We start from the raw sequence: 17,380 nt of genomic DNA on the forward strand, positions 1-17,380 counted from the left end.
GAAAAGTGAGAAAAGAGGAAAACAGCTGAAAAAGTGAGATGGAAGAGTATTCAAACCTGTCTTTGCCAAATCAGGACAGTTGGGGGCTATGCATCAATTTGGTCCCAGAAAGATGCAGTCTCTCCATACCAATTTGATATGCACCTCTATTAAAAAGTTAAGAATGTAGGTTGCTAATAAGGAAACAACTGACAACACCTCTTCAATACATGAGACTGACAACACCTTTTGGTTAATCTCTGTTAATCTCCTGAAACAAAGCTATTAATTACCATATAAGTAGAACATACAACTTGTAAGCATTCCTTCTGACTCAACAAAAATGACTGAAGGCTACAGTAAATTCTGTAATAAGTTGTGAAATCCCTACTGGACAGTCTGCTCACGTGGCATGTTTCTTAAAAACTATTATGTTCAAAAAACTTTTAAAACTATCACATAAGCATTTTTGCTGCTAATTTATGTTGCCTCAGTAATTATTGTCATTTAAAAATCCAAGGCAACAGCAAAACAGCTTAATGGTTTTAAAAACAAAAAGGTCATTGCAGGATTATCCCTACTGTTTCCTGTCTCCAAATTAAGAAGCAAACTTTTAAAAAATGTATTTTGATTAACATTCACGCCTGACAATATTTTTCTTATGAGATTCCACCAAATGTGTAACCAGTCTTCCAATATTCTTCATAATAAAGATTCCATGTTTGGAATATACTGAGGTTGTTGTTGTTGCTGCTGCTGCTGCTGCTGTTGTGTCCCATCAAGTCATTTCTGACTTCTGGCGACACTAAGGCAAACAAACCTATTACCAGATTTCCTTGGCAAAATTTGTTTGGAGCAAGTTTTAGCTTTACATCTGAGATAGAGACTGACTTCTCTACAGTGATCCAGTGGTTTTCGTGTCTGAGCAGATATTTAAACCCTGATTTCCCAGAATCTAAGTTGAACATCCAACCTCGACACCATGCTGGTACTCACAACCTTATTGTAGCCCCATAAATTCACTTTTAATTCTTCAAGCATAATTGCACATTATTGAAAGCTTTCAAAAATCCCCACAAAGCTGAAGAGACAGCAGTAACATCAGTGATACTCATAACCCACAATTTCCTCCAAAGGATGAGCTACTTTGTGTTTTAATGCTATTCTTTGCAGCAACCTAAATGTTTCCTTCTTAGTTTTGTCTATGTTCCAAATGTTTCTAATATTCAGGACAATTAGGGGAAGTTTGGACACTGGGGGATTCAAGCCTAATACTCAGTCTGAATGTCCACTGGTTTTCTTCATGACACACAGTGTCCTTGAGTGGTTATTTGGGAGGGGGTCAGTTAGACTTTGCCTTGCTTTAACATACTCCTGAAATAGTTGGAAACTCCTGAGTATCCTGGTGCCTCACGATTGTCTGGCCAAAGATATTGGGTCCAATTTGGATGTGATCATGCTTTCCTTGCCCTGTCCTGACACCAACTAAGGTGCCCACAATAGCCAGGAGCTTGGGTGTCACTCATGAGGAGTGATGGTGATGATACAGAGGAAGCGACAGTCTAGTAGAGCAAAATGCACCCCAGGTCATTTAGACCACTCTGCATTTGGAATAAATGTGTTGAATCTGAAGCTGCCCCAAGCACCCTGTGTGAAGAAAATTCCAATTTTCCAGCTAGAATGAAGGAGCACCCCCTGGTGCAATGGGTTAAAGCCCTGTGCCGGCAGGACTGCTGACTTGAAGGTTGGGTTGCTGACCTGAAGGTTGCTGGTTCAAATCCAACCCAGGGAGAGTGAGAATGAGCTCCCTCTGTCAGCTCCAACTCTATGTGGGGACATGAGAGAAGCTTCCCACAAGGGTGGCAGAACATCATAAACATCTGGGCATCTTCTGGGCAATGTCCTTGCAGGTGGCCAATTATCTTACTCCACAGGCGACTTGCAGTTTCTCAAGTCGCTCCTGACATACAAAAAAAGCTAGAATGAAAGCCATTTGGTTTATACTTCATGGCCTATTCAATCCTGGCAGATGAGAGCACTTCAGTAGCAGTATTACATAAGATCTAGAGAGAGCCACCTATTTTTCAAATCCCAAGGAACTGTGGTGTACAGAAAACATATTGACTTTTTGACAGGCTCTTTCATAACCCATCTGTTTCCATAGCACCTTGACTAGGCAGTAAGGAACAAGGTTGTTTTCAAGAGAGCTAGCTTTTTGTGGGAGTCATGTGCCACCCTCCTCCGCTGGTGGCAGCTCACAAGTGCATCAGGTCACTGTGTCTGCCTCCAGCCACACCAGCAGCATTTAGGCAACTAAAGAAGTCTAATGGATTGCTCCCCACACAAGGGATGAGAGCACAAAAGAACAGAGGGCCCGTCCGCACAGATGAATAAAATCCCACATTTTCTGCTTTGAACTGGAATATATGGCAGTGTGAATTCAGAGAAGCCAGTTCAAAGCAGATATTGTGGGATTTTCTTCCTTGATATTCTGAGTTATATGGCTGTGTGGAAGGACTCTTGGAGAACACTCCATTATGACTCTATAGCAAGGGAGTCCTCCCAATACTGTCATACTGCAACTCCCAGCATTCCTCATCATTCACTATGCTGGCTAGGGATGCTGGGACTTGTGGTCCAACAATGTCTGAAAAACTGAATGAGTCCCACTCCTGCCTTATGGGATTCTGTCACGTGTTTCCTTCTGAAATAAAAATTTATACTACTCTTAAGGTGTGACTATACTATTGAATTAATACAGTTTGACACCACTTTAATTATTATGGCTCAATGTTATGGAATCCTGGGATTTGTCATTTGATGAGGCACTGGCCCTCTTTGACAATGAAGGCTAAAATATGCAGGCTCACCTGCACATTCTTTTAAAAATAAGGAAAAATTTTCCCCCCTCTCTGTTTGAATCCAGTTAAATAAGAATGTAATGTTTTAAATGATAATGTTATAATGAGAATTAAAACAGTGAGAAGGGAATGAGAAACAAAACAAACACATTTCAAATGAAGCCCATTGATTTCTTCTTTACTTTGACTTTGACTTGTGTATGCAAAACCTGGGGTGCATCTACACTGTGGAATTAATGCAACTTGACACCATTGTAACTGCCATGGATCAATGCTGTGGAATAGTGGGAGATGGAGTTTGGGGAGGCACCAGCACTCTTTGGGGGAAAAGGCGATAGCCATGGCAATTAAAATGGTGTCAAAGTACATTAATTCTACAGTGTAAATGCACCCCCAGTTGTGCTTTGCTTTTTGTCTGTAAATGGAAAGCATTGTATTTGGAGCTGCCAGGCTCATACCCCACAAGTGTAGACACCCTGTCCAGGCGTTACCTTGTTTTAATTGACTCACAAAGAAGGGAGCTCCTCATGCCACCCTTTCCATCATCACTTCTTTCATGCATAAAGTGACAGGTCTGAAGAGAAGTTCTTGCTCACACAGAAAGTCTCCACACAAACCCACCCTGATTTTTCCTGCATGGGAAGTCTATATATAAATAAGAACATTTCATCTTCATATTCATTCCTTTCCATGTGTGGAAAACACCACATGAGAGCAAATCATGCATGGAAAGCAATGTGGGGGGGGGGGGGTAAGGCTAGACTCGTCCCTTCAAATCTGGCCAGTGAGAGCCAAATAAATCTCACAACTCGCAGCAACAGGATTTGGCACCAAAGGTACTTCTTCTAAGTCTTCCATTTGCATTCTGAATTGAGTAGGATTTCCCACCGCTGCCGCAGTTAGACCAGAGTTAGAAATACATTCTATCGAAGGTCTCGCCAAAATCAGGGCCTTTAACTATTGGTCTAAAATAAAAAATCTCGAAAATAACAGACTGCCAAAATTGTGCTTCTTAGAACAATCTAATGTCTTTAACCAAGACTCCTGGGCAGAACAACTAGAAAGGTTTCTTTGCTCCTGTGGATTACATATTACTTCATCAGACCAGAATAGGGATGCCGAAAAAAGGACAGTAATCCAAAGAATCCTAGATATTGAAGCCCAAAAAGACATAGCCACCTTGTCTAATACAGGATCTCTGAAGTGGTTAGGACGCTTTAAACGTAATTTCCAGAGGGCACTGTACCTAAAAGCAGATATGCCAAGACACCTAAGAATCACTTTCACTAGGGCAAGATTCGTCCAAATGGAGTCCATGGAGAGACATGGCAGATTCAATCATATCCCGTATGAAGAAAGGTTATGTATTTGTGGCAGCCCTGAAGTCAAAAATTTGAACCACATTTTGCACAACTGTAACCTATATAAAAAAGAAAGGAAACAATACTTATGGCCTTTTATTGGTAATAGAACAAGCTGGGTTATTGAGGCCAAAACTTCATTTTTGTTGGCCGGTTATATCCCCACTCTGACAACAAAAGTGGCCTTGTATTTGTTTAAAGCTGCTAAAAGGAGATCAGAGTACATAGATCAGATTGGGGTGCAGTGTAGGGGAGACGAGGATAGTTGATGCATAGATCTTTAGTTAAACTACATTGGCACCAAGCAGGCAGACACCTGTATATCTGTATTTTATTTTAAGTGAACCAGATGTATGTTGGATGTTGTTTTTGTATTGTCTGTCCTTGATAAGGCCAACTGGCTAATCAATAAATTGTTGTTGAGTAGGATTTCCCAATGTTGTTCATGGAGATTTCCTCTCCAAACCGCACCAATTGGTTTCCTGCCACCAGCTCCAGATATCTTTCAGAGGTTAAGCATGGGTTTTGAGGGTGGTGCACACACTGGGAGAAAAAAACGGTAGATGTGAAAGAGATTAAGCAACTCTCCCCTCTTCTGTTCCTACTTTGGCCAACAGGGCTTCTCCGCACATAATTACCAGTACATGTAATTTGTCCCCAGAGTAAAATGTAGAAATTTTTGAATGTGAGAAACCCAAAAGCCTGCCAGATGGATAGATTGATACATATAAGTTTTCTGCAGCACATTTGGGCTTCTTGAACTGGATGGGGATGAGGGAAATTGTAGCCCTGCATGTCTTGATGGCATCAGGGTAGGTGGTGAAGGCTGTTCTATATGATGGCTTTTACAGATAGAAATGGTTCTCTCTCTTATTTTGGAGGCTCCTTCTTTGGAGGCTTTTAAGCAGAAGATGGATGGCCATCTGTCGGGGGTGCTTTGAATGCGATTTTCCTGCTTCTTGGCAGGGGGTTGGCCTGGATGGCCTGTGAGGTCTATTCCAACACTATAATTCTATGATTCTATGATTCTTAGCGAGGAGATGTTGTCTGGATAGTTTAAGGACCTACATGCATGGTTGACTACAGGTTTTCAATCACCAGGTTGAAATGAATTGTTTTGAACTTTTTCTTGTTTTGTTTATTTATTTATATTTTATTATAGATTAAATTAATTTACACCCAGCTTTTTCACAGCATGGTTTTATTCTTTCTGTTTTTGTTATTCTCAGCTCCTTTGAAACTTTTAACATTTAAAAATGACATTTCAATGGTCTTAAATAAATAAATGGAGCGAGAAGAAGACACACAGAAGTCCTGTCACCAACATGGCTGTTCACCTGAAGGGCTCTGCAAGTATATTTGAGCGCATCTCCTGGGATCAGAAACCACAGATTTTTGGCAGTATAAGCAATGTAATACTCCTGTAGAACCCTTCTGAGACTTTTATACTGGATGCGCAAAAATCAAAACAGCATCCAGATGCATATGCAAATGCCTACACAGGGCTTAAACCGTGCTTTGATTTTGCCATCACAGACATACATTTTTTAAAAAAATGTGAAGCTGAAGGAGAATGCTAGAGATGTCACTGACCGCTAAAAGGACAAATCAATGAATCCAAGAGTAAAACAAATCAGAACTTTCCGTAGAAGTGAAAATGACTAAGCAGGGTTCATTAGAAAAAGACAAAAATGCTTAGAAAAGGTGAAAGCAGCAAGACAGAAGGAAGACAATGCTATAGATGGATGGATTGGTTCAATGAATTTGAAAAATGTAAGCAGGATTGAAGACCAGGGTTCATGGAGGTTTCCCATTCCTAGGGCTGCCATAGGTCATGGCCAACTTGATGGCAAATAACAACTACAAGAAACAAAGCACAGATTTCTCATATTAACATCATTTGTTTATGAAACAACTGACTCTACTTTCTTGTCCCACTAACAGCATTTCTAATTATCTACTCTGTAATCATCATCTCTGAGACTAACAAACTGAGAACACTCTGAACTGTGCCTCAAAAGAGGCTTTTCCTTAACATCTGGCCATGAGTGCATCTTTCTAGACCAGTGGTTCTCAACCTGTGGGTCCCCAGGTGTTTTGGCCTACAACTCCCAGAAATCCCAGCCAGTTTACCAGCTGTTAGGATTTCTGGGAGTTGAAGACTAAAACATCTGGGGACCCACAGGTTGAGAACCACTGTTCTAGACATATTTGCTGCTACATAGGAAGGGAAATAAAATTGACAAGTTTTCTTTATTGTGGATGAAAAAGAGTGCCTTGGCATATTGATAGCATGCTATCAAGGAACCGTGCCCTGAAATTCTTTTGTACTTGATTTTTTAAACAAAAAACTCTAAAAACTTGTTTTTTGTGCAGAATAGTTTTGGCACAGAAAAAAACTTGTTTTTTGTGCAGAATAGTTTTGGCACAGAAAACAGTGTATACAAATCTCAATGTACTTTGTACAAAAATACATCCATGTAAAAAAAAGCAACCCAAGGGTTCTTGTACACATTTTTTTTGCCAAACAATTCCTAAATGTGAAAATTTCTTGAAAGAAAGACACACCAACTCTCCCAGTGAGGAGGAAAGATTTTGAACTTATTTGTTCTTGCATGTGAGAATGAAATGAGTGAAGACTTAGATCCTGACTGCTGAGTCATAGTTTCAGAACATACCAGGTACTTGGATAACTGGCTCCACCACCATCATCCAAGCATCTGGTTGCCATACAACACCTTTCGAAACATCCAGTGATCCAGCTGGCCATGTGCTTTAGTGTCATGATGAGGACAAGCCCTAAGACTCATAATGCTAAGCCTTAAAGACTCAATAGAGTAAACAATGAAAGAGGAAGCACAGAGATGTAGTGAGAGCTGGTTGGTGTTTTTATCTTTTTTTAGAAACCCAATGTGCTTGTTTTTAATTTGTATAGTCCTTTGCTCTTTGGGCAAGGTAGTGATACTAGGGTGTGGCAGTTTGTGAACTACTTGAGTTTGAAATGAGCTGACATTACAATCAACGCATTTGACATGTGGTGTTGGAGAAGAGTTATACAGATACCATGGATTGCTAAAAAGGCAAACAAATAGTTCCTGGAGCAAATGAAGCCCGAGGTCTCCCTAGAAGCCAATATGACTAAACTGAGACTGTCAAGCTTTGGACAGAATATGAGAAGACACAATTTACTAGAAAAGACAATAATGCTTGGTAAAGTGGAAGACAGGAAGAAATGAGGAAGATTGCATTCCAGATGGATAGTTTCAATTAAGGAAGCCACAAACAACCATGAGTCTGCTAGATCTGATCAGGGCTGTTGATGGCTGGATGACTTGGAATACAGTGTTCCCTTGCTACTTCCCAGTTCACTTTTCCCTTCCTCGCTGTTTTGCGGGTTTTCAATTAATATTAATGTACACATTTATTGTGGTATTTTTGCTGTTTCATGGGTTTTTGCGGTGTGCAAAGAGTTTTGGAAGGGGGGGAATTTTAAAAAGGGTTATTTAGCTTCCATTCTTCTTCTCTGCCAGTGTACTATATATTGTAATTGATAAAATAAAGTACAGACTGCATTGCAGTAAGTGGTCTGTGGTTTGCTCTCCTCCACACATAGAATAAATATAGTGTCCCTACTTCGCGGATTTTCACTTATTGCGCGTGGTTTTGGAACATAACCCCTGCGATAAGTGAGGGAAACTGTATTTCATTCATGAGGTCACTGTAAGTTGAAGTTGACTTTAAGGGAGTTAGCAACCACAAAAGATAAAGAGAAATGCACCCCTGATTCTGAAATTGTGGCAAAAGCACTGAAATTGAAGGAATGAGCAATCATAGCAAAGTGTACCAATCTTTACCATATTGAGTTTCTTAAGTCGCTCCCGACACAAGAAAATGTTTGTGGAACATTGGAACTATATTTCCCAAGAAAACCTGCTGTGCAGTTGGATGGTCTTGCAGTGTAGGGGAAAGTCTATGTATGTGAGGAGACAGTGTGGGATCAGGTTATTCAAGACTGACAGAGAAGCAAGAGTGGAGGATGTATAAGTGTAATGGGAGTTCTTTTCTAATACTTTGGCACAATGATAATTCAGGTACTTTATGCACTGTGGCAAATGAAGCTATTTCTGGGGGGGGGGGGGGATCTGGAAAGGCAGAACCTGGAAAAGCTTAGGCCAATGTACTGTTGAAGCCTTGCAGAATACCTGCTGTTGAATTGACAAGCACATAGTTCTGAATTACTGCAGTTTGAACCCAAATCCTTTGAACCATTTCCTTAAAAATAGGAAGCTTCCATTGCTATCCTTTCTATTCTTCAGCATTTTGATGGAACCCGCCAGTCCATAGCTAGTCAGTATAGGCAACAGAGATTGCTCATGTGCTTTCAGCTGCGCTTTCCTCCCAGATTATACAGGCCTACTAATGATTTATATAACTATTATGATTTATCCATATTACATTGCATATTTCTAGCTGCCTCAGTAGCAATTGCCTGAAACACAAATGAGGATGGGAAATCAAGTTGGCTAAATCATGCTGGTAGAAAATATCTCACAAGGAGACATGACATTTTCCTCCTCATATAGTCCCCGAGCTTCTATTTTGTTTATGCACAGTCAATAGATCAATAAGGGATCTCTTTTTATCACATGTAGTCTGACCCCAGACAATAGGATAGAAGCAAGATGGTAAACATTTGCATGTTTTCAACAATAATGTTTTATAGCATTTTGCAGCACTTTAATTCTTTAAATAGATATGATGTTTTCAAGCAAAGGTCACCATCTCAAGGACACAGATGTGAAGTAATCAAAAAGACATGATGATGATGATGTTTATTTATACTCTGCTTTTTCTCTACACAAGGAAACTCAAAGTGGCTGTTTTTAGTTGATTTAATATAAGTTTTCACCCCAACATTTTCTGGAATATGTAATAACTGGCAGTTTCTCGGTAGTCTCAAGAATGCCTCAGAGGATATTTGCTGCAAGTGGTACCTGCCAGAGTTGATGGTCAAATATCCTTTAAAACACTGTCATTGGCAATATTTACATAATATGGTATGTGCTATGTTTTTTTTTTATATACCAAAAATTGACCAATTGATGACCAAGTAAACCAGATTGGTTTCTCCCTGTTCCTATCTGTCTGTTTATCTGTCTCCATTTTCATCAGCTCCTGTGTCAATGTGGGGCACTGAGGAAACAAACTAGGGGCAAGAAACAGTTGTGAATTTGGACATAGTAACAAGCCATGGTTAAACAAACCAGCATTCCTAAGCCATCAAAAACCTATGTCTTCTCATTTTTTTTTTTGCATCGTTCTGTTCAAACCATTGTTTATAGGGACACAGCCGGGCTGTGGCGCAGGCTGGTGAGCAGCCAGCTGCCAGCTGCAACAAATCACTCTGACCAAGAGGTCATGAGTTCGAGGCCAGCTCGGAGCCTGCGTTTGTCTCTGTCTCTGTTCTATGTTAAGGCATTGAATGTTTGCCTTATATATGTGCAATGTGATCTGCCCTGAGTCCCCTTCGGGGTGAGAAGGATGGAATATAAATACTGTAAATAAATAAATAAATAAATGTTGACTCAATAACCATGCATTGCTATGTGAAGCTCTGACCAATATGTCCTTGTTTCTGTGTCATTTGCCCATCAATGACAACACTATACTTTGGCTCTTCACAGTTCTAGGCTGTTCTTTTCACTTCAGAAACCAAGGCATTTGCTTGCCGAAGATTCAAGCTCTAGATTAACTAAGATACCTGATTATTATTATTATTATTTATTTACTTTTCTCCTGCTTTTCTCCCACGAATGGGCCTCAAAAATGGTGTACAAAAGAACACAACTACATGATACAAAAACCCTCATACCACAACCCAACATATGGACAATAAATCCACACATTATATAAAACCCCAATTACATAAATATCAACAAGCTTAAAAATAACACACGAGGTATGGCCTGTCATAAACTCATGTTGATATAAGAAAGTGTAACCACTAATGTTGATCTGAACACCTTGGTGCCCACTATTTCTTCCATTTGTTTCTCCCGTGGCCCATTTCACCATCTCCACCATGTCTGCTGTGGTGGGAGTTCTCAAGACCTAAATTTTCACTGTATCCTAAACTCCAAAACATATACTTTATCCTTTGGGACCAAGATCCACACAACTTTTGAACTAAATTATCTGGGAATTAATTGAAACAGGAAACAAGGTAAAGTATAACACACAAGTGACCTATAGATTGCCCCCACTCCCAACACACATGCAAGAGTGAATGTTAATCTCTGGATTGAATTAAGAATGATAAAGAGTGCTGAAGAGAATGTTTTCACTATACTTTCTTTTTCTCTGGGAGACCATTCACACTGCAGAACTATAGGAGTTTGGTAGTACTTTAATTGCAATGGCTCCATTCTATGGAATCCTGTGATTAGTAGTTTGTTCTGGCACCAGAGCTCTCTGATAGAGAGAGGGTAAATATCTTACAGATTTACAAATTTCAGAATGTATAGCATTGAGCTATGGCAGTTAATGCTATAATTCTACAGTATAGATACAGCTAAAATAGAGACAGTAAAATTTACCCATCTCCCCAATAGGAATTGATTCATGAAGAAAAAAGCAACTTTATGTAAAGTTGAGAAATGTATTGTATGTGGTAGCAGCTTTGCAACTTTCAGTAGCATAAATCTGGTCTTTTTCAAAGGAGAAGGTGATGGCTGGAATACTGTCCTATTATTTCTGTCCCTAATGCTGGCTACTGTTAACAAAGCTTTTCCAATGCTTTTCAGAACACATTGGACTCCATCTCTCCAGACAGCCTTTTGAACAATACTGTGCTTCCCATTCCAAAATAAAACAACCACAATCACTCCCTCAGCATCCCATGTTGCTGCCTGTATGTGGGATTGTATTTTTCCTATTTACTTATTCATTTATTTATTGGAGTGAGACAAGTCCTTCAGGTTTACTTTGCGGTAATCCCAAACTCATTGTATTTGAATGAATTACTCCTGCTGTTCTACAACAAGCCATTTCTCACACACCACTAACTAAAATCTCCGACTGTCTTTGTCTGAACAGGAGCTGATGACTAGAGTCATAAACCCAATTATCTCTGCCTTGTCAGCAGTTTGAATTCATAGCTAAATTTTGCTTTCCTCTGTTAAGAGCTGCTGGTACAAAGCCAAGAACTTCATCCTTTGGAGCTCCTGCTGACATGCCCACTCTTGTTTGCGTGTCAGCTGACTTTTCATCTACCCACTTGAAGAAGACAGGTTTAATTATTCTAAAATGGAAAGAAAACATTAATAACTTTACTATCACACAGTCTGTGATACAAATCTCAGCCCTAGTAGCATATACCCAGTGGCTTCAACTTAGTTATATGACTCAGTTCTCATAATTAGAGTTATCAAGAGTCAAGTTTTCGAGGAAGAAGTCTTTCCTTTCAACCTAGATGAGTCAAACCAATGGTTTTTTATTTGCTAATGAGGAGAATACACATGTTCAGAAACACCATCTTCAAAACTTGGAGCTCTTTAATGAGTTTTTTGTAGTCAGACTGGAATTTAACCTTCCCCTTATTCATAAATGGAAAAGGCTTAACTTGGGCTAGCCAATATACCTCAGTATAACCTGCTTCTAGGGACTTCATCACATGGAGGATTCCCCCGGTGCGGTTTTGCCAGCCCTCATGCAAAACGGCAGGGATGAGAAGAACCCCACATTCCACTTTGTTATGGTGACACTTTCCCTATCACATGGGGAAAGGATTGCTGAAGAGGCATGGATTTGAGCTGGCTTCATTGGAGCCAGCACAACATAGGCATGCTCCCGTGTTGAGAGCGAAGCTTTCTAGGATGCTTTCACTCCAGTTATAGGCAGGGCCTCCATTGGAAGTCCAGCAATGTCATGTGATGGGCAGCGTGCCCATCCATTGCTGGACTGGCGGGGAAGTGTCATACAATGCAAAAAAAGGCCTGTATGATGAAGTAGCAATGCTACTGGGAAAATAAAAATGAAAAGTCTACCACTTTGGTCTTCTTGAAGGAAAGCTGTAATACAAATGCAACAACTATTGAGACTTGGGTTACATTAAAGACTGAAATGTTTTATTATGCTAATGATCTTTAGAGTCCACCTAAAGTGGTAAACTTGGAAGTTCCTTCTAAAGTCTTTCTTATCCTTCTTAATACACCCGGCTTGCATCGTCTGCCCTTTTTCATTTCCTTGAACCTCCTAGATTAACCTTTCCCACTGTAGCTGAACGGTACAGTAGAGTCTCACTTATCCAACATAAACGAGCCGGCAGAATGTTGGATAAGCAAATATGTTGGATAATAAGGAGAGATTAAGGAAAAGCCTATTAAACATCAAATTAGGTTATAATTTGACAAATTAAGCACCAAAACATCATGTTATACAACAAATTTGACAGAAAAAGTAGTTCAATACGCAGTAATGCTATGTAGTAATTACTGTATTTACGAATTTAGCACCAAAATATCACGATGTATTGAAAACATTGACTACAAAAATGCATTGGATAATCCAGAACGTTGGATAAGCGAGTGTTGGATAAGTGAGACTCTACTGTACTTTGAAATGCTTAACTGCCATGGCTCCATCCTACAGAATCCTGGGATTTGAAGTTTGGAGAGGCATCACCATTCTTTGGCAGAGAAGGCTAAAGACAATGCAAAAGCTGTAACAGCTACAGCACTTAAAGTAGCTTATTTTATTTATTTACTATATTTCTACCCCACTCTATCTCACCCTGAAAAGGGCTCAGAATGGCCTACAGTAGTGTCAGACTGCTATGCCTCTGTAAGTGTGCTTACACCTTAACTCAAAAGTAAAGTTTTTCATTTATTTTAGCCCTGAAGCTTGGAGTTCTGAGCCTGTCTTGAGAAGGCTATTCACATTTCAGAGTTGTATGCAGGGCCTAGAAATTCTCTGGATCTCCAGCTAGCATTGCCGAGAGCTACAGCGGCTGGGCAATTCTGGAAATTGTAACTTTTATTATTTAAAAGTACAGTATTGAGATTTTTTAAAAAATTGCTCAAAAACATGTTTCAGTGTTCCTCTCAACAAATGTATATAGTCTGTAACAATGAAAACCATAATTGGGCATGTATTGCTCTTCTCATCTGGTCAGCCACTGACTGGTGTCCATAGGGAAAGTAGGTCATAACATGGTGCCAATATTTTATGATGGTGCCCTTGCCCACAGGAATCACATGACCTAATGTTAAGCTTTACGTAGGAGAATATTGGGGAATCTTAGGTCCTGAAACTAAATTCAGCCCTCTGAAGATTCCAATTGATCCTTTTTTTCTCTCTAGGTGACTGTACAACCTTTCCTGTAACACTATATTTGCTAAATTTCCAGATCTATTCCTTTCCTATACTGAAAGGCTGAAATGTTTCTTTTAAAGGTAAAGATCTTTAAACTAAAATATGCTGGAATTTCTGGTCCCAGCCTTTTTACTTTGGCCCCATCCACTACTGGAATATACCCCTTTCTGACATTACATTTAGGACTTCATCAGATGGGCAGAGGGAAAATGAGGGAAAGTAGAAGGAACCGTCTTACCCTGTCCTCTCCCATTTTTCCCCATCTTCTGGGATGGGCAGTCATCCCATGTCCTTTCTGCACCTTTCCATGTCTTCTCCCCACTTTCCCCTGCTTTCTCCAGTTTGGAGATGGACTTCAGACTCTGTTTCCACGCACACAGAAAAACCAAGTGCCACAGAGTCCCACTGGAAGTGACTTTACATCATGTGATGGCCTCTGTGGGACTCGGTTTCCTAAGCACATGGAAACGAAGCCCCGAGACTGTCTGATGAAGTCTGTGATCCTTTGCTGAAAAAGGTTCCCTACTCTTGCTTTAAGAAAAGCAGAAATGTGTTCTTATCAAGGTGTATAGGAAGCACTCTACTCTTGTTCCTCAATTCTACCTGTTTCCAAAGGGGCAGGCAGCATAGAAAGGAGAATTTCTTTCCTCAATCCCACATTTTCCGTGTATTGAGATATAGTTTCTCTCATTAATTATTATTATTCAACTAATTACACACCAATTAGACTATCATGCTGTTATGAAAGGCAATTTTTCAAGCATATTTTTCAGTACAATTGGGTTGCGATAATACTAAGCTCTGAATTCTACATCAAGAAAGGGAGTCAGACTCAAGTGATGCCCTTTTTGACTCACTCCACTCCCATCTACATGGGAGAAAGCCACTTTCACAACCACAATACCCGTGGCCCTTTCCCCCCTGTCACCACTGCTTATGCGGGTATAGTGACACAGGTATAAGCCAACAAAATGTTTCATGCCTTTGTCTCCCAATGGAAAAAGTTGGTAGCAATAGGGTGAACAATTCCTGTCATTTTCTGTCAACACGACAGAAGAAAGGTAGGTTTAAAAAGACCATCAGTGAGTCAATAAATTGGCTAGCTAAATGTGTGTGTGAGAGTACACATACACATTTTAAGAACACAAACATGTTTACTTAAAGCTTTGCTCTGGTAATGCCAAGTATCCACTAAAATGTCATTTTATTTGATTTTTTAAAAATAATTGTAGGTAGCATACTTTTTACTGATGATTCCTCTCAGCCCTTTTTATGTAACAGAAGCCTCATTCTGTGACGTTTCTGCACAAATTTTGAGAAATAAGATAACATCAAGCTGTCTTTTAGGAAACTAGTGAATAAACAAGCAATCTAAAGGTTTAGGTCAAATGATAGTTAATGCTGTTGTCTCTATGTAGATACATGTCTAAATCTCAGAAAATGTACATATATAAGTCATTTAAAGCATATTAGAGTGCTTGGAAGGAGGGACTGCTGAATCTGCCTCTCTCCTACGGTGACCCCTCCAAAAATGCTTCTGCTCGTTTGTTTTCTTTCCTAGTTGAGCCAGCCATGCAGCTAAAGAAAGGTAAGTAGAGAGAAGACCCAGATCCCTCTTTCACTCACATGTAATATGTCTTAAATTCCATCTCATTCTGTTTGGATTGAGCAGTATGGAGTCTGCCTGAAGGCCATGGAAATCTCATTGTGCCTTCCTAAAACTCTAACCAAATCATTTGATCAATGCAATAGCGATGTTATCATATGCATATGTTAGAGTCAAAACAGAATTTCTTCTTCTAAGTTACACATCATAAATAGTATTCTTTCAATTGTGAGAAAATATTGCAAACAAAGATGAGAAGGTTTTTAAAACAGAGCGGAAAAAATAAGTAAGGCTGAAATGTCTTGTCTATTCATAGCCAAGCAAGCTGCGGGAACTGGTTTTTCAGGATTTGGGTGGAGAAAAATTCTGCCTTCAAAAGAATTTATCCTTAAAACCTCAGGTAGCATAGAATCAGCTACTTACACTGTCAGGATTTGGATTTATATACATTTTGTTTTCATATCAACATACCAATAGATCCCTGTTTCTTCATAGTGAGATTTTTGAAGAATCAAAGTGTTACTTCTAATTATTTAAATAAAGAAGCATCTCTGCATGAAAAGTGTGTTATTCTTTTCAATGAAGCAGAACAGCTCGTTCTCAACTAACTTTATTCTCCTCTTTAAAGCCTTGGCTGCTGTTTTTTTTTTAATTCCCTGTCTGTAACAAGCTGTGATACATTTTCCCTCTTATACCAGAGGATACATTTACCTTATGTCTAATTTCACTCCTATCAATATCTTCTACACATGTCACTAAACAAAAGGATCAAATGGTTCATCTTACAAGTAGCGTGCACAGCCGACTATGATTTAAATCACAGAGTAGGAAAACGGATCTAAACGTTACATTCTAAAACCACATTTTGCTGACTTTTTGTCATAATTAGAAATCTTTTGAGACACCACCAGATATTCAGAATGCACCATGGTGTAGGAAATGCAAATAGGAAGGAATAAAAGAGTGATAGCAAAAGCTGCCCCTTCCATCCCAAAGAACATCTGGGGTTGACTCCTGCAAGTCAAGTCACCTTGGAATACTCTGGCCAATAAAAACATCCACCCTGTGTATTAAAAGCAATGCTTACCTCTGTATACCATCAACAGGACGATCCAGAACCTGGAGGTACTTTTGGTGCGAAGCTGTTGTGACAGTGCCACTTACAGAAGAACAGTTTTGCAGTCCATCTGAGTCTTCACAGCTTCAAGGCTCCTCTACCAGAGTCTGAGTCATTTGGGGAGGGGAAAGAAGGTGTGGAAAAGGGAGTTCACCTAGTACACATACCAATTCAGCTAAAATCCACTTGCAAATTATTTATTTATTTTTCTACTCTGCTCCACTGTTTCTTGTAAAGCATAAACAGACCTGGGCAGAGAGTGAAGAAACATGCCTGGCATGAAAACTGGTCATTCTTCATAACAACAATGCTTTTATCTGGGGTATTGCGGTATTTTACTCTACCTCTTGAATCTCAGGACAAGAAAACCACCAGCACACACACACCAATTTTCACAGTGCAATGGGCTTGTCACTTCACTATGAAATTTTAAAATAGGTGTGTTTTTTAAAAAATAAAATAAAATAAAAGAGTGCAAGGTGTCATCAGAGAAACAACATGAGAGAAATGTAAGTGGTATCTAACTCTGGGCTGCAGCCAGAGGAAAATTTTAATTTAGGATATCTTTCTGGATTGTAACATTTTCTCAACTCCAAATAAATAAATGCACTTGAGAGCTGTTATCACTATGCATAATGAAAGAACAGTTTTAAATCATGCACTTTGGCAGGAATCCTTTTGGTGTTTTATGCCAGCAGCTCCACTTTTTCCATGGTCATGAAGTTGAGAGAAGATGCTGTGGCAGTGAGATGATAAATCTGCTCCTCGTAAAAGAGCTTTCCAAGGGGTTGAAGGCTATATCCTAAATGAGTTCAGAACTTGGAATTGTTCTTTTAAACTTCAAAGAAAATTGAGGAGGTTCACTGGCCTATGAACATGGGAGTCACCGGAAGGGAGCTAAGCAACAAGCTATTGGTACTGGGAGGCTTATTTCTCCCATATCACTGTGTTCACTGCGCTTTTCGCTTCCACTGCCACTAATGGTGTAGCCATGCTGGCATAAGCAACAGGAATCTGGGCCATGTTTCTTGATCACCATCTCAAGTATTTTTTTTTCTCCCCCTGTTCATAGAAAGCCCATCCT

The 17,380-nt window shown here is 39.6% G+C and overlaps 1 protein-coding gene across 2 annotated transcripts in view; it reads right to left on the minus strand.

Moving 5' to 3' along the window:
* The window catches only part of scel (sciellin), a 93,593-nt gene extending 77,184 nt beyond the window's left edge, over positions 1-16,409 (minus strand). For both annotated transcript variants that reach the window (XM_008106872.3, XM_008106871.3), the window contains exon 1: positions 16,267-16,409. The gene's annotated coding sequence lies outside the window, so the exon portion shown is untranslated. The remainder of the gene's footprint in view (positions 1-16,266) is intronic.
* Positions 16,410-17,380: the final 971 nt, after the last annotated feature.

This window comes from Anolis carolinensis, chromosome 3 (genome assembly GCF_035594765.1).
Source record: "Anolis carolinensis isolate JA03-04 chromosome 3, rAnoCar3.1.pri, whole genome shotgun sequence".
Lineage (NCBI taxonomy): Eukaryota > Metazoa > Chordata > Lepidosauria > Squamata > Dactyloidae > Anolis > Anolis carolinensis.